Source organism: Sciurus carolinensis, chromosome 4 (assembly GCF_902686445.1).
Source record: "Sciurus carolinensis chromosome 4, mSciCar1.2, whole genome shotgun sequence".
Lineage (NCBI taxonomy): Eukaryota > Metazoa > Chordata > Mammalia > Rodentia > Sciuridae > Sciurus > Sciurus carolinensis.
The window spans coordinates 83,690,050-83,698,750 of NC_062216.1; positions in this window are offsets into that span (position 1 = coordinate 83,690,050).

The following is an 8,701-nucleotide window of genomic DNA, read 5'->3' on the forward strand; positions in this document are numbered from 1 at the left end:
TCCACAAATTTATCCAATTTTTCCAATAACAACCTTTCTAACTTCTTTAGGATCTAAGAATCAAACAAAGGGTCATGTTGCCTTCTGTTATCATGTTCATTAAAATGGAAGAGTTCCTTCACTTTTTGTGGGTTTTTTTTTTTTTTTGTCTTTTGTGTCATTGACTTTTTTTGAAGCATATAGGCCAATCGTTTTACAGACTGACCCTTAATCTGAATTTTTCCTAATTATTATTTTCTCAGTCTTTGATTCAGATTAAACATTTCTGGTAATATGCCCTTCACATTGTATTATATCAACAGGTTTGTCCCATTATTAGTGATTAAATTCAATCAGCCTAGGAACGGTGTATTAATCAGATTTGTTCACTATAAACATATTGTTTTGTCTTTATAATTATATGAGGGATAATAAGTTGAGATTGTGTGCCTATTCTATCCCCTTACAGTGTTTACCTTTGAGTTTACACCTGGCAATGCTCAATTTGGTTTCTACAACAAAATAAATAAACATAGAAATTTATAAAGTATATATAAACCTTATAAACACACTTATCTATATAATGTAGAATTTTTTCTTGAATAGAACTATGTCTTCTTAAATTTTTGTAATAAAGGGTTAACTTTTAAATCTCAATGTTTTATACATGTCATCAAATTTAAATTAGTTGTTTTCCTTGCTACCTCTTGATTAGTCTCAATTTAAAATACATATTCCTGAAGTAGTACTTTAATGACTGTTGTGAAATGTTCATTTAGGTTTGTCACACAAGAGAGAAATTACTGCAATATTTCAGTTTTAATAGTGTGAACAACTCTAAAGTCCATAAACAAAACCTATTAGATAGTTGTCTGTGTAAACTTCTGTACAAGTTTTCTCTTGTTTTCCTAATGTTAAAAGCAGCTCTGCATACTGTGGACTGAACTTCAGTAATTCTTCATGGTGTAATTAATGGAAAAGAACATGAGTTCCAACATGAAAAATCTAAAATCAAAGGATTGAATTTGTACACAACACACACACCCACACACATACACACACACACACACTCCCTGCTCTCTGGATTTGGGAAGACCATCTTACCTTGTCCCATCTGCAGTTTCCTGAAGGCTTTAATGTAACTTGTTGAAGGTAATGTGCTTTTATATATTTGAAGCATATGAAAAAAGTATGTTCTCACAGGTAAGTGTTCTCTCTGTGTGTTACTTACTGGAGTAATCTTAAAGATCCAGATAACTGAGTTTTCCAGAGCTTTTGGTAATAACTTTGTTTAACCCTTGTCAGCTTTCTTGTTTTCTTAAAATTTCTACTCCCCTGGTAATGATTCTCAGAGCAGAAGCAGAATGGATTGTGGTTATTGTATTGGTTATCTGTTTAGCTACTAATATTTGGTTTCCATTACTAGACAATTATTAGGAAGAAAGAACATAGGGATTAGCTACTTAAGTTTCCAAGTTTGAATAAAATTTTTTTAAAACAATAATAGTTTCTACTTTTTTACTCATAAGAGAAGCTTCAGATGTTGGGGGATTTATTAGTGAAACTGCTTTTATGTAGGAGAATAGATGAAGGGAAGAATGTTGGTCTATTCTCTCCTTTACCAAGAAATCCCTACATAACCACATGACAGCATTGACTTTATAGTAGTCTGCTTGGTAGGTGATTTTAACATGAGAGGGGACATGGGGGATAGCACAGCTTGTGTTAACACCATTGCCTATGAAGGATGCTATAGTTTGGAATGTCTTCCAAAGACCTATGTATAAAAGACTTGGTCACTGGCCTGTGGTGCTATTGAGAGCTGGTGGACACTTCAGGGGGTGGACCTAGTGGAAAAAAGATCCTCTGGAACATGCCCTTGAAGGGCACACTGGGGCCTTGGTCCCTTCCTGTATTTCTTTCTCTCTGCTTCCTGGTTGCCATAAGGTGAAAAGACCTCTTCTACCATGTGCTCCCACCATGATGTGCTATGCTGCCATAGGCCCAAAGCAACAGGATCAAGTGATCATGGACTGAAATCTTGAAATGTGAGCCCAAATAAACCTTTCCTACTTTTAAGTTGTTTGTCTCAGGCATTTTGGCACAGTGATGAAAAGATACTAATACAAAGGAGATGGTGGAACATGCTTCTTCCCCTTAATTGAATCTCTTTGAAAGGAAATATTATGGTTTATATTTGTATCTGCATCCATAGGAATCCATGTATACATTTACAAACACCATCACCACCTCTACCACCATAACCAGTACTAATCATTATGGATGCTCAGTAATTAAGTAATGTTACATCTTCAAACATCACCATCTCCCTTTCCTCATGCCTTGCTCACTTCTCACCTATCCCAAACCAACTCTTTCATAAGTAAATTAAGATCCTTCTACTTAAATTGGAAGATATTTTTCTGTACCTCTTACTGAGGTATTATCTAGGGCAATGATGGAAATTTTGAGGGGAAGTTTCTGATTCTCAAATGGGAATGGAGAGTGGGACAAGTTTTATAAAAAATGTGTATATATAAATTATATCACACCTTCATTATATAGCACAAAACCTTATTGTTTTCTCATATAATATATGAGGTAGAATCTTCTTTTTGGAAATGTCTGTGAGATGCACTAATATTTGGCTTGGGCATGTTGAAGGATGGAGGTTGGTCATGAGATTTTCATGTAAATAGAAAGACTGAAGTTTTAGTAAGGTTGAGGAAACTTTGTCTAATCATTATCAAGTGAATGAGTCCCTCTATTTTTGAAGAATGAGAAACTCTTTTCAGGGTACAGATGTGATCAGATGTGAAGAGACAGACTCATAAGAACCTAAACATCAATGAGACTGGAATGAGATTTAGAATGGCAGGAATTTCATGGAAACTCAACACTTGTACCTGTTCCATGACCTGATTGAATTCCAGGGCTCGATGCTGTCTGTCCCTATAGTCTAGCTGCCCTGGAAGATAAATCGCGGTAAAAGAAGAGAAACCATTGTTGGTTCTCTTTGCAGAATCACTGTTAGAGACACCAGAGCCACTCCACATCACAGTGCTCCGCTCATTGCCATCTGTGGGCTTGTGTGCAAAATGCAGAAGCTAGTCCAAAATACGGAAAAAGAAACGGGACAGAATTCTATCAAAATAGAAGAAAGATCAGTGGAGTAGAGGAAGGTTGATGGGGAGGGAGGAGGGATGGGATAAAGGAAGAGTGGAATGAATCTGACCTAACTTTCATGTGTATATATGAATATACCATAGTGAATCTCACCATCATCCACTAAAACACAAATTAAGTAACACTATAAGTAAAGGCAGAGAGATCAGTAGAGTAGAGGGAGGGCTGGAGGAAAATGAAAAGGACTGGGGACTGAATTTGAGCAAACTTATTTCATACTTTTATAATTATGTCAAAATGAATCCTAATGTTATGTATAACTAAAAAGAACAAATTAAAAATTAACTTAAAAAAAGCATGTTTAGTGACAGTGCATTTAGACTAAAGAGTAGGAGAAACTGAACTGTAAATGGCATAAAACTGAGATAGTCTGATACATCCACTCCAAGATGGAGGTGAAGGGGACTAAATATACTCATTGTCGGTTGGCCATAGTACCCCACACTCACCTTCACACTTGAACAGCCTTGCCATCAGGACTGGCATGGCCATGTCTGATGACATGTGCCCCTTACCTCTGTGGACTGCATGGTTCAAGGCTCATTTTGTATTCTGTTTTTTCTCTGTTTCTTGGGCTATCTTCTCTTCTGACTGAAACATTCTTTCTTTCAACATATTAAGACACAGAGGCTACCTCTCGGGTCACACTAACCAGAAAGTCAATGGCTTGACATACGAATGTTGTGACTGGCTAGCAGGTCAACTATCAATGGGTAATTGTACAACTTTAGTCCCTATTTTTAGGCAGACCCCATAAGACCCCTGAGCTCTGCTAACAGTTACCTTCCTGGCTTCCTGGTCTAATGTTTGATGATTTCAAGGCCAGAATTTCTCCAGGTACAGAGGAGAAGGGCATAGAGTTTCTGGCACTGAAGCATTAAAATTTAATGGAGAGGACAGAACTGGGGAGTCCTGTTTGGGTTCTATAAACCATTCACCTGAGGGCTCTATTTTATAAATTAAAAAAAAAAGTTTTTTGAGTTGCATAGTTGCATCTCACTGACTCTTTGCGGAGGCAGATGGTGAGAAGTGCAGCGATTTGCCTTGGGAGTCTGTGCGGTCCATTCGGAAGCAGCAGCACAAAAATCCTATGATCATCTCCCTCCTGCCAGCCTGAAATGTCAACCCTGTGGCAAGCTGATAGGTGTTCCTGCTATCAGCTGAAGCAGCACCTCTACATTCGTACCTTTCAGGGTACTTTATTCACTATATATTCTATGTAAACTGTTGGATTTGACAAGGAGGAGTTGTCGAAGGCAGACTACTGGGAAGGGGCTATGTTGGTTTGAATTTGGCACCAATCTCTCATACTTGACAGCTCAAGTACAAGATTGTGGATGAGCTATAGGACCTATGAGCCTCCTCAGTCAGCAAGCGCAGGCCCTAAGTCACATTTAATTCAGAAAGCCCTGACAGCCCTGCATAAAATGTGAGCCGTAAAATGGAGAGATAGGAGCTGTGTGCAAGAGTAGGCCATTTAAGTTATTTCCTTTTACTGGAGTTTTGGAAAATACTAACCAGGACAATATAGAGTCTGATACATCATGAAGACATCTGCATTAGTAACCCAAAGAAAATATTCCAAACTTTAAGCAAGGGCAACATGATTTTTAATGGCCAAAATCTAAGAGGGGAATCAGTGGAGTTAAGATATACCTAAAATTCTTCACGTTTTAGCCTAAATCATACCTAGCTAGTGAAACTACCCAAAATAAAGACAGAAGTTAAGGATTGAAGCAGCTTTTAGTGATAGAATATAGGACTTGAAAAACACCTGTGTCTGAGTCAGGCCCTGAGACTTTCTGGTTGCTTGAGATAGGACAAAGGTATTTAGTTGCTTTAAGTCCCATCTTTAAATCTAAACTGACAAAAGTAGTACTTTTCCCAATGAGTTAATATTCTATTGCTATGATCTTTCTGCATGACACACCATCCTGTGACTCAGTGACTTTGCTAACATTTCTTCAGGGTTGGGATGACCACAGCTGGGCTTCCTCCTGCATCTTCTGCATGTTATGGGCTGGGCAGGCGGGTTCTGCAGGATTGGGGCCAGGTCTGGAAATTGATTGATGCTTGATTGATTCAGGAAGATCTCAACTAGGATTACTGAGGTGATTTAACTGTACTTCATGTCTCATCCTCCTGTATAAGGCTCAGCAAACTATAGCCTTTGGGTTGTTTTTATAAATAACACTTTCTTAGAACACACCTGTACTCATTGTTATTTATTTATTTATTTAGAGACAGGGTCTTGCTATCCTGCCCAGGCTCACCTTGGACTTCTGGGCTTAAGCAATTCTCCTGCCTCAGCCTCCCACATAGCTTAGACTACAGTAGCACAACTATGCTATTTTGATATTTTCTTTCTTTTCTTTTTCTTTTTTTTTTTTTTTGGTACCAGGGACTGAACTCAGGGGCACTTAATCACTGAGCCACATGAGCCACATTCTCAGTCCCTTTTTATATTTTATTTAGAGACAGGGTCTTACTGAGTTGTTCAGGGCCTCGCTAAGATGCTGAGGCTGGCTTTGAACTTGTGATCCACCTGCCTCAGACTCCTCAGCCACTGGGATTACATGTGTGCACCACCATACCCAGCTATTTTTGTATTTTCTGTAGTTACTTTCATGCTACAATGTCAGAAATGAGTAGTTGCAACAGAGACCACCTGGTCCACAAAATCCAGAATATCTACAGGAAAACGTTTGCTGACTCTTTTTCAGTAGGTTAGTCTAACTGTATCATTAAGGAAATGGCAGAGGAGCAAAGGAGGAAGTGAAATTGTGTAAGTCTCTATTCAAGAGTCTGCATGCATCATATCTTTTAACAAGCCATTGCTTTAAGCCCTGCCTTTAATTCTAAACTGACAAAATTAATACTTTACCCAAAGGAAGTCACAGAGTTGACTTCAGAACAAGCTCTGGAAACTGGACTCAATCTCCTCAGTGAGAATAACTGTAAAGTCACATGGCACAAAGGTGTGGATGCATGGAGAGATAAAAAATTTCTTTTATTTATGTAGTCGATCACACATGCCCACTTTGTGATGCAATTATGAGGTTCAATTCACATGTGTGAAAACATTTTATAAGCCTTATACTATTTTGCAATTAAAATAGCCTTTATTTTAATGTTATTTTATCAGATTAATGATAATCTGTGATATGCTCAGAAAGATGGTAATAGTTATAACTAAATAAATAACAATGTAGTGCTGATTATGTGAACTTGGCCCTCGCGCTCTCATTTGCAATGTGCCGTCTTAGGAAGACAGATGGGACAAGGAACAAATATTTGGATAGCCTCTCGCCTCTATAACCAAGTTGGTTCCCAAACTGTGCCCAGTCTGTTCTCTTGAAATTATCATCTGCACCCTGCTCCCAACCAAGTGTTTCATAAAATTTAATCTGTTTCTAACTATTGGCATATTCCATGTACGCCAGAGAATATTACTGGCCTAAACATGAAGTTACGGTGTTAGCATGTGCTGAAATAATTATGTATTATCTTCTATGAGTTGTATTAATCATGAAAATAAGGGCTGTGTTAAATCCTTGTTTGAGGTACTCAGTCTATGTACCTGATAACTAATGGTATGTAATTTCCTTTTTAAAAATAACTCTTTTTTTGACAATATATTTAGAGGAGGGATCCAAGAATTTTATGACAGTTTTGCCACCAACATACATGGGAAATGGACAAGTCACCTCCTGATCTCTGATGACTTCACATTTAAAATGAAGATATTTAGAAAACTTAAAAAAAATTTTTTTTTAGTTGTAGAGGGACACAGTATATTTATTTATTTTTATGTGATGCTGAGGATCGAACCAAGTGCCTCAAACATGTGAAGCAAGCGCTGTACCACTGAGCTGTAGCCCAGCCCTAATTAGAAAACTTTTTGAACTATCTGGAGGCTCTATAAAATCTATTTGTTCTGGATGCAGGTGATGGTCTACTTTTTCTTCAGTGATAAAATATGAATACCAACATGTGAGAAGAATAATAATAGAAAACTTGTAGCCTCTGTTAATGAGGTCAAAGCTGAATTTGCAGCCCCGTTCAGTAGCACACACTTGTAATCCCAGCAATGTGGGAGGCTGAGGTGGGAGGATTTCAAGTTCAAGGACAGCTTCAGCATCTTAGTGAATTCCTAAGAAACTTAGTGAGACCCTGTCTCAAAGTAAAATATAAAAAGGGCTGGTGATGTAGCTCAGTGGCAAAGCACCCCTGGGTTTAATCCATAGTACCAAAAAAAAAAAAAAAAAGCCAAATTTGTGATTTAAATAGGATTTAAAAAATTTTTTTAATGTTTTAGATAATAATTTAAATTTTCTCTGAATCACTAATGTGATGTCACCAAAAAAATGAGCATTTGTTAGTTTTCAGAAGAAAGTTAAGTAAATGTATTGATTTAAAATTTTTTCCTATTAATTTTTTTCAGACATTGAATATGCGATCACTGTAGTAGACCAGTCAATGGTACCAGTGCCTGATGGTAGGACAAATAGAATGACCAGAAAAGAAACAAATAGTGTTCCTTGGTCTTATTCATTCTGGGCTCCCAAAATCTTAGCCCAGATATCTATGTAGCAAGACATATCTATTTTTTCATGAAGGTGAAATTTATGAAGGGCCTGCTGTGTGCCAGACACTGTTGAAGGTGCTCAGTATACAACTATCTTTGTAGAGTTGGAGTTCTAGAGCAGGTATTTCAACTTGGGGCTTGGAAAGAATGCAAAAGGTTTGTTGAAATGACTGACCTCACAATATAATGAGAATTAGCTATGCTAAAGGTTAGTCTGCCATGCTTTGTGGGCCAAATCTGGATGGTCTTGATTTTAGAGCCTATAAGCAAAAAGCCTGTTTTGTTGATGAACATTTGCAGTCAATTTGATGACCAAGAATAATAATCTTGAACCTCAATTAAACAAAATGTTATTCCCTGCATAAAAATTCAATTTTTCTTCTCATTAGTTGCCCCAAATTACCAAAAAAGTGCACATTATTATCATTGTTATCCTTTGAATTTCATCAAGAAAAATACTTGGTCATTTGTTTTTCTCTCTTATTTTGTAGGTACATATATAAACCTTCAACTTTGTCTCTTGTCTTTCAAAGTCTTCAATGTTACTCTGCCTGTTTACAAAGTTTGTCAAACCCTGATATATTCAAATGAATAAAAAAAATATAAATGGGTACTGAACTTCTCTAGTTCTTTGTTACTGATACCAGGATTTAATCAAAGTGACCAAGAAAGTATTTACCCTCTTATATTCGATCCAAATTACCTATTTTTGTTGTAAGTTACTATGCCCTGTACATCATGGTAAATTCTAGACTATATGGTAATTTTGTAAGCATTTGCTCAATTGCTAAACAATTGAGATACTATTCATTTTCTTCCTTGAAAACATAGCTTCTTAGCAGAATGTTTTGAGTTTCTGTGTGCTCTCCCTGGTAACTGAACTTTTTTCTGAGATCAGTACTTTTGATGTTACTGTGATGGAAATTGAAGTTTTAAAGCCCCTTTGCT